General features: G+C 36.2%; 1 pseudogene; it reads left to right on the forward strand.

The window, feature by feature from the left end:
• LOC149143534 (pyruvate, phosphate dikinase regulatory protein, chloroplastic pseudogene) overlaps positions 1 to 17,801 on the forward strand; it is a 35,995-nt pseudogene that overhangs the window by 13,096 nt on the left and 5,098 nt on the right.

The following is a 17,801-nucleotide window of genomic DNA, read 5'->3' on the forward strand; positions in this document are numbered from 1 at the left end:
AATTGCAGCCTAGGAAGCCCGGAATCAGAATCTGAGGTAGTTTTTCATGCGTGATTAATGCTTAGCGCTAATCGCGCATGGCTACGGGAAATAGGCCGAAATGGAAAGGCCCTTCGTGACTCGGCCTCCAGCAGGCCCAAAAGGCGCAAAATGACCAAAATTTCTTTGCGAAGCATTCAGAAAGGGGCAAAAACAGTTTTTAAAGAAACAGAGGGACGAGCAGCTGCCATGAAAGGTCGATGGGACAGTCTAAACCACTCAGAAGACATTAAGGAGGCCGGGTTCAGCGCCAAAGAGTATCAGATGAAAGATGAAGCATCAAAGAGTATCAGTTCAGCAACATCAAAGCAGGTGAAAATTAAAAACCTCCATCAAAGTCAGCAAAACAGTTAAGGCCATTTAAAAACTTATCTGGTCGGGATTAGTGCACATTAATGGCACCGAACAGCAGCAGAATCAAGTTAGAGGTGGAGATAAAAGACAAATCACAGTTATTACAGAAAGACTGCAGCAAGCCACCCCGGACAGACATTAACTCAGTTTGATACGACTGCCCTCAGCGCAGCTCAAAGATATTTTCATGCATTTATTTCTGGATAAGATTAGGTTAAAGTAATCATTTTCTTTCAGACCCGTTTAGGTCGGCTGTAATAGATTAATTTTTGGATAATTTTCCCTATTTATACCGACCCTCTGTATTGTTTAAAGGGTTGGTTGGTTGATAATCTTCATTAGAGACTCGCACTGGATATCTGAGATGTTTTACTTAATCAAATATTGTTGAAAATCTTTAGAGGAATGACTGTCTGCTCTGTGTCTAATGGTTTGAAGAATTGAATGCAGAATTCTTGTGCTGCAATATGAATTAATAAGTGTTCCTTACCTCTGTTATTTCGATTTCACATATGATCAAGCCACAGAACAAAGGATTGGTTTAAAATTTGCTTAGCTGCACTCTATGCTCAGTTTCTGTGGTTTCTTAATGTCTTCCTCTTGAATTAGGCATAAATATGAATTCTGTTATGGCTCATGTTTGACCTATTTCACATATGAATGACTGTTATCTAGGAATTCTTAACTGCTCCCAGATAGGGCTCATTTATCTTCTTTCTGCTAACCAGAATGAGAGATTCTTAATTGCCCCTCATTCCTTAACCTTTAATCCATCTCTTTTACCTTGAATGACTGTTTCATAGGCAACTAGCTTGCTCCATATTCCTTCTTATGACCAAGAAAACGCACCAAGAGTCCTACTCCTTGACTCCACGCCCAATGGTTCTAAAACTTTCATGCTATCCCTGCCTCTTTACTTGAAAGCATCATCCTTCCCACCAAAACACAAACAAAACCCCTTGAACTTAATAACTAGCCTAAAAACCTTATCAACAAAGCTAAATCAGAAAGAGAGAGCCCTCTCTGATTGTAGGTGGGCTAGAACCTGCATTCCAAAGATTGGTCTGTGGTTACCTCGGCCGTATCCTTTTGAGCCGACCAGAAGGACAACCTGAGTTATAACACATTTGACTAATTAATTATTGACGAGGCAGCCCAGCTTAAAGAGGTTGATTCTACAATTGCATTACAAACTAGAGGTGTAAAGCATGCATTTATGGTAGGAGATCCCAAGCAGCTACCTGCAACAGTAATCAGTAAGGTTGCAGAGAGAGTGAAATATGGAAGAAGCCTTTTTCAAATATTGGAAGGACTTGAACATCCAGTCCATATTCTAAATATACACTATCACATGCATCCATTAATAAGTCTTTTCCCAAACAGGAATTTTTATGAAAATCGTATCAGAAATGGTCCCAATGTGGAAATGGAACCATATGGATATACCTATCTCACGTCTGAAATGTATGGAGCATATGAATTTATTAATGAAAAAAAAATGGAAGAGAAGAGAAAGATGATTTTGGGAAGAGTAAGAAGAACATCATAAAAGTTTTGGTTGTCATGTACATACTGTCTAAATTGTACAAATATTTTGTATTTGGATCATTGGGCATGGTCCATCTCTTGGTGAAAGAACTTCTATATGGTCAAAGATTGTAAAGGATGCCATTTCAAGGAACTGTTTTTTTTTTTTTAGATGCTAGCATGGATCCAGAAATAGTGAAAGTAATAAGAAAAGCAAAGGTTGAATTGGACCAACTAAAAGATTTGCTAAAAAAGGATTTTTTCCTCTTTAACAATATTGTTGGAAAGTTTTTTTTTCAGCGATGAGTTTAAGGAATCGTTCACAAAAATAAAGGTTCTGCAGGTGCGACAGCAAATCATAAACACAATACTGAATATTGCTAATGGTTGGCACCAAAGCAGGAAAGATAATGCTCAAGCTGATGAGGGCCTTGTAAATGAATATCCAATATCGGATCTATATTTAGTGTGGACCATTGATGTGCAGAGAGGGGGAGAAATTGTGCAAGTATTGAAAATATGGAATGTTCTACGGCTGGAAAATCTTCCTCATTTCAGAAAACTTTTGGAGAACATTTTCCTCACATACTCACCCATGTATATTGAACGTTCCAAAGCAAAGTTCTTGAACAACAATGCCAGTTCATATAAGCTTTTAAGATAACACTCCAGATAAGTTGGAAGAATGATATGTGTATTTACCTTGTTCTTATTAGTAATATAGGAAGGGGGAAAGTGTCTTACATATTTTTTTGTTACAATAAATATATTAACTACGGATATCTCAAAGCTCTGTTGTTGCAGGCAGATGAGATGATGTAGCAAAGGTCAGAACAATGGTGAGAGGCAGGGGCTTCATAAAAAAAAAAGCAAGGGTGCAGTTGGATTGAAGTCAATACCAAAGAGTGTAGTATATGTCTTGGTTGACCTTATGGTAGTTATATGTGGTCAGCCTAAGGGGTTATTTAAAGATTGTGCAAAGCGGATCTTACCAGAAACTGTCTCACTGTATTGTTGGAAATGCGTCAACTGGGGTTCTCATGTTACAGCCACGACTTCTCTCTGAATCCTCTTCTGTTCTAGTTGTGAATTCCTCATCAATGGATCTGGATTTCGAGCAAGTTCCCATGGAAAATGATAGCACAAGGGCCAACGATTGGAAATCCAAGGGTACCCCTCAATTGCAGCGCTGGTCGAGGGTTCGGAATATCCACTTTGGTAGGCAGTTGGACCGCCCAGTCCAAGACAAGGTAGAAACATCATATTCAATGTCCACTACTACAACCACTAATAATAACTTCACCAGTAATGGCGTGCCCTCTATTTCTAATAGAATTGATGACAATGAAGGGAACGACGACGAAGGCGAAAGATACTCGCCCTCTAGAAAGGTGATTTACATGGTCTCTGATGGCACTCAATGAACAACAGAGCACTCTGTCCATGCTGCATTAGGTTAATTTGAAACATTTTTAGTTGAAAAAGGTTGTGGTGTAAATACCCATTTATTCTCAGGGATTGATGAGGTTGATCGTCTTATGTACATCATCAGAAAGGTAGCGAAGGAGGGAGCGCTTCTACTATACACATTGGCAGATCCAAACATAGCAAGGGTGGCAAAGAATTCTTGTCAGTTGTGGGTAGTGACTTATACTGATATTCTTGGGCCGACCACTGAAGCCATTGAGGCCACCTAGGAGTTGCACCCTTAGGAGTTCCTTGAGGTAGTCCATGCCGAAGCACACCCCTCTCAAAACATTATTTCAAAATAATTGAGGTAATAGAATTCACAATTAAACAAGACGACGGAACCCTGCCTCACCATCTTCATAAATCAGACTTGGTATTAGTTGGTGTCTCACGTACAAGAAAGACTCCACTTTCAATTTACTTATCTCAAAAGGGGTACAAGGTTGCAAATGTGCCACTTGTTCTTAGAGTTGATCTTCCTAAAGAATTATTTGAAATTGATCAAGACAAAATCTATGGTCTAATCATTAGTCCTGCCATTTTTCAATCAATACGAATGGTGAGGGCCAAAAATTTGGGTTTACACTATTCCAAGAGAAAATACTCAGAAATGGATCATATTCGTCGAGAACTAGATTATGGCAATAAGCTCTTTACCCAGAATCCACGATGGCCTGTTATTATGGTTGGTGTAAGGTGCAGGTCCTAAGCACTTGGCAAAATAGATACCCCCTACTCACGGCCACTTAGATGAAGGAGAGCCACTGTTAGGCCTTAGATTTTGAATCTGGGCTCTGATACCACGTGTGAGGATCCCTCCTAGAGTCCTCTAACTAAAAACTAAATTTATCTAATTTTAAACACAATAAGATGGGAAATAAATTATTTATATCTAAACATTTATTTGATGATAATATACCATTAAAATTTATTTACCACAATTTAAATAAGTAAGAATTTCATTGCAACCATTTACATAAGTAATCAATAAACAGAGGAATACATGTTCCAATAGCTTAGTTGAGATGCTCCTGAGCTCCTGACTCTGTTGGGATGCTCCTCTTGACTACCCGACTGGATTTTCCTCCCAGCCAACTAGGAAGTATTTCCTAGCCCAGGGAACCTCCACAGGTTCCCTAGCCCTCCGAGCCCAAGTCCAACCAGATGTAGTGTGTCCAAGTTAAACAAACACTCTCCTTCTCTCCCTTCTCTTTTTTCTCTACATTCCTCCCAAAACAAAATCCTCCAAAACCAATACCAAAACCAACCCAAAACCAAGACCAAGGATCCCCCCCCCTCCTCTCATCATCCTTCCCCTTTTATGCCTCTTCCTTCCATCCACCTCAACCACCTATCATTAATGTCATGACTACCCCCTCATCCTTTCATTTAGTAACCTTGAATTTTCTTACCATATCTTCTCCCAAGTAGATTTGAGAAGACATTTTGGGGATAAGATATGGATATTTAATTTGGAAATTAATTGGAGAAGACCATATCTTCTCCCAAGTAGATTTTGAGAAGACACCTAGGGATATGGATATTTAATTTGGAATAAATGGAAGGAGACCATATCCTATCTAAAATTAAATTTGAGAAAACAAGTTGGGAATTGAAAAATAACAATAATAAAATTTATATCAGTAAATAAAATTACAGTTTCACAAATGTAGGTATATACCAATATTTCTTGATATTTATAAGTCAATATTTTCAGGTAATTTAAACAATAATAAAATTTGCGTGATAATATTAAGTAGGGCATTACATCAACCATTCATTCTTCGATCATTATTTACAAAACATGTAACGTTTGAATCATAATACAATAGTAGTTGTTTGGAAAAGTATGTTGGTTAGGATGGCATGTGCATAAAGGACATATATGACATATGAAAGGTGATAATGGAATATGAATGTGATATATATCACAAAATGTGAATATGAGGTATGAACATGAACATGGTGAAGCATTTTCCAAAAATTATAATTTCAATATTAAAGAAATTATATGATAAAAAGCTAGAAAAGAACATACCTTTACTTACCTAAGTGAACAAACCGTGTATATGTAGAAAAATGTAGCTCCTGTTGTTGAACCATGGAATAAAGAATACAAGAATGTGATCTGTGTCTTGGTTGCATATATGATGGATGAAGTTGTGAATGTGGATCCTTTATTTCTGCTACTAAATCTGATGTATCCGCTACAAAATGCTAAAATGATATAGTCTTTGATTGCTACAAAACCCGATGGTACAATTCTAGTCATGAAAATAAATGTGTTGTTGTTGAGCATGAAGAGAATTCATTGGATTACCGGCCATTGATGAATGTTGTTAACCAATGTGAAGCAAACTCGTCGTTAATTTCAATGAGTGCCAAGGTACCTAAGTACATCTTGCAAAGTGAGAATAGATGAGCTGATGTCGAGCCACTTGCAAAATCCAACAATCAAGGGACATTGATGTATTCCCATGATTTTTGGCAAGATAACTTGTATTGATGCAAACAAGCCTCAAGGTACTAATAAGGACTCTAGCCCAAAACCTAGATAATTTGATGATGTCGATAGGCCAAGACTTGTTAGAAGGGAGGCATTATGAATCCCCCATCATCTAATGCGAGTATGAAATGATTAATTTGGAAGGATGATCTTAAATGATCATATATCAAACTGATGTAGAATTTATTGATGCCATTAGTGAACTGAATGTTAACTTTAAGTGCTTAAACCATGAAAACGGCTTGAGAAGAAAGACTTTACGACAAATGATAAATATAATCAATATGTAAAACAGAAGTGAAAAGCGGAAAAAACACAGTGATACCAGACAGCAAGATTGATTATGGAGTTCGTCCCTGATGGACTACATCTCTGGGTCCGCTTTCAAGATGGGCGACCACTTTATTAGGATTGAATCCGAGGAGGTCGATTACACAACAAATTGACCAGATTGATCATGCACACAGGCACTTCTGGTCACTATCACAAGAAATCTCTCTGAATTATCTTTCCAATGCCTATTTCAGTTCCCAATTCTAACTCTCGATGCTCCTGTTACACTGAAAACAAAAACTGCCTATAACCTCTAGAATCTGCACACAAAGCTTCAAAACCACTAATGTCCTCTTTATCAACAAAATGGTGTATTTGTATGTTTTTAGGTACATTCGAGGTCTCTTAGCCAAGATTGGCATGAATGCTAAAGATAGGGTTCATATCCCTCGGTCTAACCACAAAGGGCCACCTTGGTAGCTAGTCACATGGTGGTTTTTAATTAAAAATAGCGCAACAGCATAACAAAACCCAAAAATACACCATAGGTTATAATTATCCCATTGGCGGTCAAGTAACTACGCGCAGGCCTTGACCATGCCCATGTGATCAGGGTGGTCTAACCATAAACTGCCATCTGGTGGTCTAACTCTGATGGTTCTGGTGACTAAACTGCTAACGGTTTACTGCCCTATTCATATGTCGAGGTTTACTCCGCGGTTTCTGCGCTGTGGTTATTGTAACCTCTGACACCATGGCGGCTATCTCCATCGCTCACATGACAGTTGATGTTGTTACCGTTACTCGATGGTGATCCTGACATTCCGCTACGGTCTAATCATGGTGATTATGCGGTGTTCACACGCTGCGGTCTCCAAGCCTGGCGGTTAGGACTGTTTTATGATTTTTGTAATGTTTTTATGTTATGCAATGTATTTACAAGGTCTGAGGGTTATGTTTAATACATATCTTTGTAATGTATGGTTTTTATATTGTCCGAGAGGTTAGGTTTTAGGGTTTTTAGACTTAGGATTAATGCATTTATGTTTATTACATAGGTTGTTCATGTATCATGGCCCGAATGGGTCTAACACTTAGGGTTAGTGCCTTTTAAATGTGTTTGATTTGCAAATTTTGGTTTAGGTATTGTTTAGGGTTTGTATTTATTTTGTACCATAGCTTTTTAAGGCTAGGACTTAGGTTTAGGTTTTAATCTTTACATCATAGAAAACCATTTACAACCAATTGTCACAAAGTGACATTCAAACCCATATGATGATAACCATTGACCAAAACTTGAAAATCAAACCCTGGCGGAACTAACAATGAACATGAGTCGACAACCAGGTACAAAACCCTATGCTTCGAGCACCATGAAAACTATTGACATCACCGGACAACCTGAACCATAAACATCACTATCGAAGCTGAAGACACCGGACACGGAATGCTGACAACGAAACTGAACCTGTGTAACTAATCTGATAAGATCCTCCTGGATCAGAGGACTATAGATGAAAATTTGCATCAAGTAGGATATATTTAACGGAAAGGAAAATGACAAGAGGGTAAACAAATAAACAGGAAGCAAAAGGACAAATCATCATGTAAGCGAGCTAAATGTCTATTAATGGGTTAATGAATGGAAATTATGGAAAATGTAAGTCTAAAACATGCGACACTTGCAAGGAAAATGGTGATGACGATGCTTAGTGAAAATGCTTGAATAGCTTGTGAGTATGGAGAGGAAACAATGATGGCATTTATGAATGATAGAAATGGATTTAATTGGTTCATGTTTCTTGAAATTGGTCATAGAAAACCAATCATGCACAAATTGGCCTCCTTCAATTCTTCGATTGTCCTAGAACCTGAAAACAAACATGGCACTAATATGGCAATAAAACGTAAGTGTGTTCAAAGAGAAGTGATCAATTTCTCTAGGTACATACAAAAAATTTGCATAATTAATAGGTTCATGATGTGTCTTCATTTGAAATGGTTAGTCCAATTTCACAATTGCGATAATAAATCCAATTTCTAAAAAGAATGACGATATGCACAGGTAAACAATATCCTCCATTTATGTTTGAATCATAGCATTTCATAAAGATAAAGAAATATTATTTGCGAATGCTTGATGATTCCTGCAAAACAATCTTCGATCAAAAATTCATCAAACGATCATGCAGATAAAGTGCCCTTAAATTTCTTCTTTTTCCTTGCATCATGCTAAACATAACATTAGACAAATCCAATGATAAATTTTAAGCATGATTTCAACAATGTAAAAACTCAACCTTAAAAAAATTTGATTTGCAATTAAGTTTATCTAAGGTGAGCTTATTGCGCCTTTATTCAATTGATTTTTGTCTCGTGTTTTATAATTTTTTTTTGTTCCCTGCTTTGATGGGTGTGCTTAAGTGGATCATCACAACAATGTTTTTTCAATTTGCTTCAATCACGAAATGAATTTCACATTAAAAAAATCGAAATTTTTTTCTACAATTTTCTTAAAAACAATAAAACTAATAAAATATTTACAAAATTAAAAAGTGAAATATACAAACAAAACATTAAACACACTAATCACAAAACATAACATATCCTAAACATAACATTAAAACATAACATACATAACATCAAAATTAGAACATATAAAAAAAACATAACATTAAAATATAGATTTTAAAAAAAAAAAAAAACACAACATTAAAACACATTTACAAAAAAAAAAAAAAAACACGTAACATATAACATAAATATATACATTAAAAACAAAAAAAAAATTATAAACAAATAAAACAAATAATATTAAAAATCAAACCCTCCATTATAAAACATAACGTAAAAACAAAACAAAACATAACATATATTATAAAAACATTAAAAGAAACAACATTAAAGCAAATTGACATCAAAATATGAATACATAAAAAACAACATAACATCAAAACAATACATACACGACGCAATATTAAAAAAAAAAAATCGAATTTTTCCATGTTTAAAAATAAAAAGTCAAAACGTGTGAAATAAACAAAATGTGTGAAATGTTCAAATGTTGAAGCATATAAAAAAATGTGGTTTGTGCAGCGTTGAAGAATGATGGAGGAAGCGTTGTTGGAGTTCAATTCTTTTCACGGTATAGCTTGGAGGTATGAAGTGTTGAAATATGGCAACAAGAATATTTCAATTTAATTTGTCCTTGAATTAAATTGTGAATTAAAATCGAATTTAGTCTTAACAGCTACTTGGAAATAATTAATTAATTTTTTTTAAATTAATTAGTTGGAGAAATTCAAGTTAAAAGTCTTTCTGAAATCATGCAAGAGTTATCCCTTAAATTAAGTAGATAATATTGAGTTATATTTGAGTTGTAATTAGTTAACTCAGTTTACTAAGTCAAGTTCGGTTAGATTAGTTCCACACTGTTTGAGGAACTAATAGTGAGTTAACAGTGAATTGATGCATTAATGCACTCAACTAGTGCTACTCCAGTTAACTAAATATTCCCTCATCAGAAACTCATGCATGTATATTCTGAGAAAGACCAAGTTGAGATTAATGTTCAAGGACAGTGTATTATCAGTTGCATGTGTTTTCTCATGGAGAAAATTCATGCATGCAGTAAAGGATTTATCCTTAAGGATTGCGCAGTTTTGAAGGCTTGGTTTTCCACTTCGTAATAGGAAATCATCCACAAGGAACAGTGCAAGGAAATAGGAGCTTGGAGGGCAGAGAAGAAGGCTGGAGAGAAGCCAAGATTTCCTGTGAGCATCTGTGAGGATTGTACTGAGAGTTGGCTAGCTGTGAGAGCTAAGGATTTGTATAATTCCTATGTATTTCCACCATGTATGATAATACAATAGTTTGGAGTTTTGATTTGAGGATTTCCCCAAAAGTATTTTCATATGTATTGTGCCATTGATTCTTCTTCTTCTGGTTATATTGTTCAACTCGATATTTAAGCTTCCACAAATTGATAATAGAAGAGGTTATAGTATTCTGCTTTGATTTATATTGCATTATCAGGTTAACCTATCACAGATTTTCTACATGGTATCAGAGTTGTGAACAGTATACTAAGAAGAGAATTTGAAGTTTGAAGTTCGGGGTTGCAGGTGCAAATTGAATTCATATCATACTTCAAGGTTGGCCAATGGCATTCTATGGCTGGAGACTTGAGTATGCCTTGGAAGGTAGCTCGAATTACATAGCATGGAAAGATAGAATGGAGACAGTATTAGAAGACAATGGCTTGAAGGAATTCATTGATCAAGAAATCCCAAAGTTAGATTCAACTAATGCACAAGAGTTGGCTGAGTGGAAGAAGTGTGTGGCGAAGGCGAGACGGATCATCCTTGAGGGAGTTCGATACCATATTGTCTCGAGTCTCCATGGGAAGGATACTCCAATTTCAATGTGGAAGACATTGAATGACCTCTACCAAAACAGTAGCGACCAAAGGAAATTGGCGCTCAAGGATAAGCTTCGAAGAATCAAGATGAAGAAGCGCGATATTATTCCCACATATCTAAACAAGCTCACCACCTGCAGAGATGAGCTTAGCAGTGTTGTAATAACTACTCCGATGATGAAATGGTGAGCCTCGCTCTCCTTGGCCTTCCGAAGAGTTGGAATAGCTACCAGGACTCTGTGAATGGAAGGGAGAAACTTCCGGATTGGGAACGAATGTGGTTAGATCTTATGCAGGAGGAGATCAGGAGGAGCACACGAGATGGTTCTTCATCCAAGAATGATGATGAAGAAAATCTGGCCTTAGCAAATAAGGCAAGGAAAGGGAAGGGGAAGGCTTCCCATTTCAAATCGAATTCTTCTCATGGAGGGAAGGGTGACATGTCTAAAGTAATATGCTTTAATTGTCACAAGATGGGACATTATGCGACTAATTGCCCATTGAAGAAGTCCAAGAAGGGATCCTCGGAAGAATCGGAAGGTGAGGCATTAGCCTCTCAGTTCGAAATGGACTTTACCCTCATCGCATGCATGGTGTCATCGATGATGGGTTGTGTCTGGTATCTTGATAGTGGAGCCTCATTCCACATGATCAGTGATAAAACTTTATTCGGTGCCTTGGAGGAGAAAGACCTCAATATGCACATAGAGATGGGTGACGACGGAAGGTATAGTGTTTCAGGAGTGGGCACGGTTGCTTTTCAGAGGGAGCATGGAGCTCCTCTCACCTTGATAGATGTGATGTATGTGCCTGAACTGAAGAAGAACTTGATATCAGTCGTAATGTTGGAGGACAAAGGCTACGATTTTGTCTTTAGTAAAGGAAAGACGTTCCTAAGACACAGAGACACGGATTAGACCAAGAGGATAAGGATTTGGGTGAAGAATCTATAGAAACTAGAGGTAGATGATTGTGCAGCATTGAGTACGAAAGCAGAATTGGTGCAAAGCCAAGACATTAGCGAGTTGTGGCACAGGGGGTTGGGCCATTTGCATCATGGGGCTTTGAAGATAATGCAGTAGATATCTACAGGACTTCCCAAAGGTAAACTTGAGCAAGTTGACACGTGCAAAGATTGTACCTTGGGAAAGTACACCAAGTCTTCCTTTCATGATCGAGACAGTTGAGCAGAGGCTATCTTAGAGCGAGTTCATACTGATTTGTGTGGACCATTCTTGATGGAATCCACAGTGAAGCAAAGGCATTATGTGATTTTCATTGATGACTATTCTCGTAAATGTTGGATTTATTTCATGCAAAAGAAGGACCAAACCTTCACAAAGTTTTGTGAGTTCAAAGCTTTGGTCGAGAAAGAGTCAGGGAAGAAGATCAAGGCCTTGAGATGTGACAACGGTGGAGAGTATGTCTCTCAAGAGTTTAAATAATTCTCTGCAGCGGAAGGAATTAAACGAGAGTTGACGGCACCTCATAACCCATAGCAGAATGGGGTGGCCAAGAGGAAGAGCAGAACTATTGAAGGGGCAGCACGGGCAATGTTGCATGACCAAGGCCTACCACTTCCCTTGTGGGCTGAGGCATGCAACACAGTGGTCTATTTGCATGATAGAAGCCCGCATCGCATACTTGGGATGAAGACACCAGAGGAAGCTTTCTCTGGTAAGAGACCAAATGTGGGTCACTTCAAGATCTTTGGCTCATCAGTGTATTTCCATGTGATAAAGGATGCATGGAAGAAGCTTGAGCCGATAGCAGAGTTGGAGATATTTGTGGGGTACACTGATACACCTCACAACTATCGAGTGTACTTGCCTACCAGTCGGAGGACAGTGGTTCGCAGAGATCTCAAGTTTGATGAGCAGAAGGCCATGTGAGTTTCCCTTGAGAGGGAGCTCCAACTACAGGCTGTGGAGGAGCTATTGGTTCCTAAGGAGGAGGAGCCTCAGATTGATGCGGAGCAACCGCATGCAGAGGTTCTAGGAGTGGAGACATCCACTCAAGCATAGTCTTCTAGAGATGGACGGAAGCGCAAAAGAGAAGCTGATAGATTGTTAGAGGATGCGAGAGAGAATGTGGGAGCACCATTTTCTCAGTGCAGACAGAGGAGGTCACCTAAGAGGTACACTAGGTACATGGCCCTTGCTGGGGAATGTGTTGAGACCGAGCCATCTTCCCTTGAGGAAGCAGTGCAGCATCCGATTTAGGTTGATGCTACGATGGAGGAGTATGACTCCATAGTTCGTAACAGTGTTTGGGACGTGGTTCCATGACCGGAGAACAAGTCAATTGTGAGTTCCCGTTGGCTTTACAAGGTAAAGCAAGCAGCTGATGGTAGTGTGGAGAAGAATAAGGCAAGATTTGTTGCCCGTGGCTTTTCACAAGTCGAGAGAATCATGTTGTTGCCGTATGTTTCGACAAAGGAGCAAGATGTTAACATTTTAACAAAGGCATTGTCAAAGTGTAAATTCGAGTTCCATAGAGACAGGATCGGAGTGGTAGATAATCCCTTTCTTGTTGAAAGGGAGTGTTGAAATATGGCAACAAGAATATTCCAATTTAATTTGTCCTTGAATTAAATTGTAAATTAAAATCGAATTTAGTCTTAACAGCTACTTGGAAATAATTAATTAATTTATTTTAAATTAATTAGTTGGAGAAATTCAAGTTAAAAGTCTTTTTGAAGTCATGCAAGAGTTATCCCTTAAATTAAGGAGATAAGATTGAGTTACATTTTAGTTGTAATTAGTTAACTCAGTTACTGAGTTAAGTCCAGTTAAATTAGTTCCAAACCATTTGAGGAACTAATAGTGAGTTAACAGTCAGTTGATGCATTAATGCACTCAATTAGTGCTACTCCAGTTAACTGAAGATTCCCTCATCAGAAACTCGTGCATATCTATTCTGAGAAAGACCCAGTTGAGATTAATGTTCAAGGACAGTGTACTATCAGTTGCATGTGTTTTCTCATGGAGAAAACTCATGCATGCAGTCAAGGATTTATCCTTGAGGATTATGCAGTTTTGAAGGTTTGGTTTTAATAAGAAATCATCCACAAGGAACAACACAAGAAAATAGGAGCCTGGAGGGCAGAGAGGAAGGCTCGAGAGAAGCCCAGATTACCTGTGAGCATCTATGAAGATTGTACTGAGAGCTAGCTAGCTGTGAGAGCTAAGGCTTTGTATAATTTCTATGTATTTCCACCATGTTTGATAATACAATAGTGTGGGGTTTTTATCTGAGGATTTCCCCAAAAGTATTTTCATGTGTATTGTGTCATTGATTCTTCTTCTTCTGGTTATATTGTTCAGCACGATCTTTAAGCTTCTGCAAATTGGTAGTAGAAGTAGGTTATAGTATTCTACGTTGATTTATATTGCATTATCGGGTTAACCTACCAACAGATTTTGTACATGAAGGTGTTTGTGCGTTGACGGAATGAAATCACAGTTAGACTCTCGAATGAAGTCTAGAAGTGTTCGACCATCAAACCTGTTAACCTTTAAATCTTTTATTCTTTCAACCTTGGGATTCATTAACAACACACAGCCTTGGCATTCAAATCTTTTCTTTCTCTCAGCTTAAGTTTTTAAAATTCATTGCAAATAAAGAACACTGAAATATCTTTTGGACAAGAACTCGAAAATCCGACTCTTTCTGCTTAATTTTTCGTCCAAACACACAAAAACCCAAAATAAAAAGCCACGGAAGATCATTTACCATGCAAAAAGCCATTGTGTTGGACAAGAAAGAATCATTAAGAATGCAATTAAATGGCATCTTCTGAATAGTCTGATCCTTGTGTATTTCTACTAGAGGTGATGATAAGCTAAAAAATGTTGTTCGATCTGCAAAGAGCCACCTTAACCTCCCATTCACTTCTGATCTGCGTCACAAACTCATATTTATTGCCAACATCGTTGAAGGATTCATCAATCATAGATAATACTCCATGCCTCCTCTAGATCAGGGAGATCAGATCTTGGCGGATCTTCCTCCTGTAGATCAGGGAGATCGAATCATGGCCACAACAAAATGGAAATCGGATGTAGGAAAAAACCCTTTATTTAAAAGTTAAATTATTATTGATGCAACAAAATGGCAAGTGCTAGCAAACCAAATTACAAAATTTCCGCCAGAAAATTTAACTTTGCAACGTCTGCATCACACACGTCAAGTTAATTTTGTTGCCACAAGGATTTTCATTTCAATTAGAACTTGTTTTTTTGCATGAAAAATGAATCTGGGCAACTAATTTGGCCGCCACTCTAAAAAAAATCAATGGTATCTCCGCACTAATGTTGAAAGCTCAACGGCACATGCATAATAAAAAAATTAAAAATTAAAAGAACATATATATATTTGCGTGTTTTGTTTTGGTTTTTACAGCTTGATTCCAAGCCAAAGGCCAAACAACTGGATTGGAATCCTGGTGAGTGCATAGAACTTGGCGTTGAATAATACCAGTCTCTACCCTTTGTTTTATTCATCATATTATATGCATCGTGGGTTTTTGTTATCGTTTTTAACTCACAACATGGATCATGGTTTTATTTATTTTCTAAACGTATTTTTTATTGTATTTTATTATGTGATTTGTGTTTTATGTTTTTGTTTAACCGTGTGTTTCTTTTATTTAATTGTATTTTATTATGTGATTTCTGTTTTATGTTTTTGTTTAACGTGTGCTTCTTTTATTTATAATTTTTTAATGTTTTGGTTTTATGTGATTTTTTATTATTTTGTTTTATTGTGTGATTTTTTTATTTTTGTTATTTTTTTTAATTTATATATATATTTTGTATTTGTGTTTTTATTTTTTATTTTTTATTTTTTATTGTTATATTTATTTTTTTGTTTTTAAATAAAAATAAAAGTAGTTGAAAAAATTGTAATTAGGTTTTTTTTTTCTTTATACATGAGAACTTAAATTGTCAATTTATTTTGAAAAAAAAGAATTGATATTTTTATTTAAAAATCTACATTTTTTTTATTAAGAACATGAAACAAATTTATTGATTTAAGAAAAAAATTAGTAAATGGAGAAAATAAAAATTGTAAACCCTGAAAATGTTTATAGACATCCTACTTTCTGATCCTCGAGATCATGCAAAAACGCAAGAGGAGAGCATACTTATTCGACATTGAAAATATCATCCTACCTACTCTATGCTAATTGGAAATTACAAACTATTATGTGTAATTAAATTTCCAATATAACCATTCACCTAATAGTGATAAAAATATATTCATTTTCAATTTCGCAATTTTAAAATGAAAATATACAAAGATGATCGAATCTAGTTTTTGTGGCTATGATTTAATGAAATAAGAACAAAAAAAAAATGATCTAACCTAGTACTTGCTTGAAACCATCGAAACCACCTTTCAATAAGGCTTTCATATGTGTGATTCTCACTGTGATTTAGATCATGCTGCAACTTCTCTTTGTCCTCCTCAATCTTCTGTTCAAATAATTGTTCCTCATCAAATGTACAGGATTCTTCGAATGTTGATTCATTGTTTTCTTCTGGAGGAGTAGTTAAGCTTTTGGTTGTTGTCAAGATCTCTTCTTCACAACAAGAGGAGATCTTGACTCTTTCTAGGATCTAAGCGAGTTGTTCCAAACTTATACTCATCATTCTACAAATATACATATGGATTTTTATTGTGTTTTTGTTTTTATTTTTTTGTTTTTTTTTAAGTGAATGGGGGTTTTTTATTTGTGGATGTTTTGTACATGCAAATGCAAAATAAACTTAAATATAAATGCTTAAACGCAGTTAACCCTAAATGAAAATGGCCCTAAATGAAAAATGCTTCTTAAACAATCCTCCTAACTAGCTTACATCTAAGTTTGTTTCCTCAGCAACAGCACCAAAAATGTAGGGTGATTTAATGGTATGTTAAATCCCTCGTCATTTTAATATGTCAACCCGGGGGTTTCTTAAACTTAGAAGCAAACCAAAATATATGGGACCTCAAATGAAATTGTTGTAAAAAGTTTGTTTAAGATGGAAATAAAGAAGGGAAATGCATATTACAAATCTAAACTATTTTGAAAAGAAAAGATTCAGATCTATTTTATGAAAGCATATAAATGATTGGTCAATGAGATTAGTCTATTTTAGAAGACGAAGAAGAGGCTCTTGTTCAAGAGTCCTAGTTGGCCTTCCAAATTCCTTCTATAATAACATTGCCAAACATCTAAGAAAGCATGATGAAATGTAACTATGAAAGTATATAAATTTAGTCTAGGAAAGCATATCAGAAAGTGAACCTTGATTTCGTCCAGTCCTAGTTCACAGAGAAGAGGCTATTTTCTAAGAGTCATTTTTGTCCTTCCACATCCAAACTAATTACTAAAAGGATATCAATCTTCACACAACAAAACATGAATTCATACTGAAATTATCTACAAGTATTTACAGCAAAGAAATAAGATGAACATCCAGAATTAAAACTAGTATATTCACAACTATAAACGTTAGTCTACAACAAAGTGTACTTAGCTTGGTATGGGACTCCTACCATTCCTCAATGAGCACACATAAACAGCTATCACACCTTAAGAAACAAACAACACTCATAACTCATAATTTTGGAGAAAATGATATTATTCATGCTGAATGAACAATCATAAATCTGATGCTAATGAATAACTGATAACTATTTTTTTTTAAGGATGCTCCTCTTATTTAAACATGAATTAGGGATATCTACTCAATAAATGTATATCCCTTAAATATCTACTAGATCCATACTTGTCTCAACTTATCCCTAAATACTAGATACAAATCCCATGACACATCAAGATCTCCTTGGAATATGGTCCACCCCTTGAGTTGAAATTCGAATTTGATATTGGGAGGCCACATAAGGGTGCCTTGGAAACTTCCAAATGATCTACACACGTCATCAAACTCGAGTCACTTTTAGGTATAAGCAAATACATGTTATTTTTCCAACTTTTAATCATAAATTCACTCTAAATACATGAAATTAATAAATTTGGAAAATGTAAATGTGAACTCATGTAGTAATGATAATGTAGGGTTATGTAATGATAATGTGATGGAATGAGGTGAAAAAATGAGGATAAAGATGAAAAATAGAGTGAAAGTGAATGTTAATTTGGCAGCCCAACACAAGAGTGAAAGCCTTCCCCCTTAATTACCACGAGAGGGTCATTTCCTT

Source organism: Pinus tabuliformis, chromosome X (assembly GCF_031772625.1).
Source record: "Pinus tabuliformis cultivar Carrire ecotype Pingquan chromosome X, CPIR1, whole genome shotgun sequence".
Lineage (NCBI taxonomy): Eukaryota > Viridiplantae > Streptophyta > Pinopsida > Pinales > Pinaceae > Pinus > Pinus tabuliformis.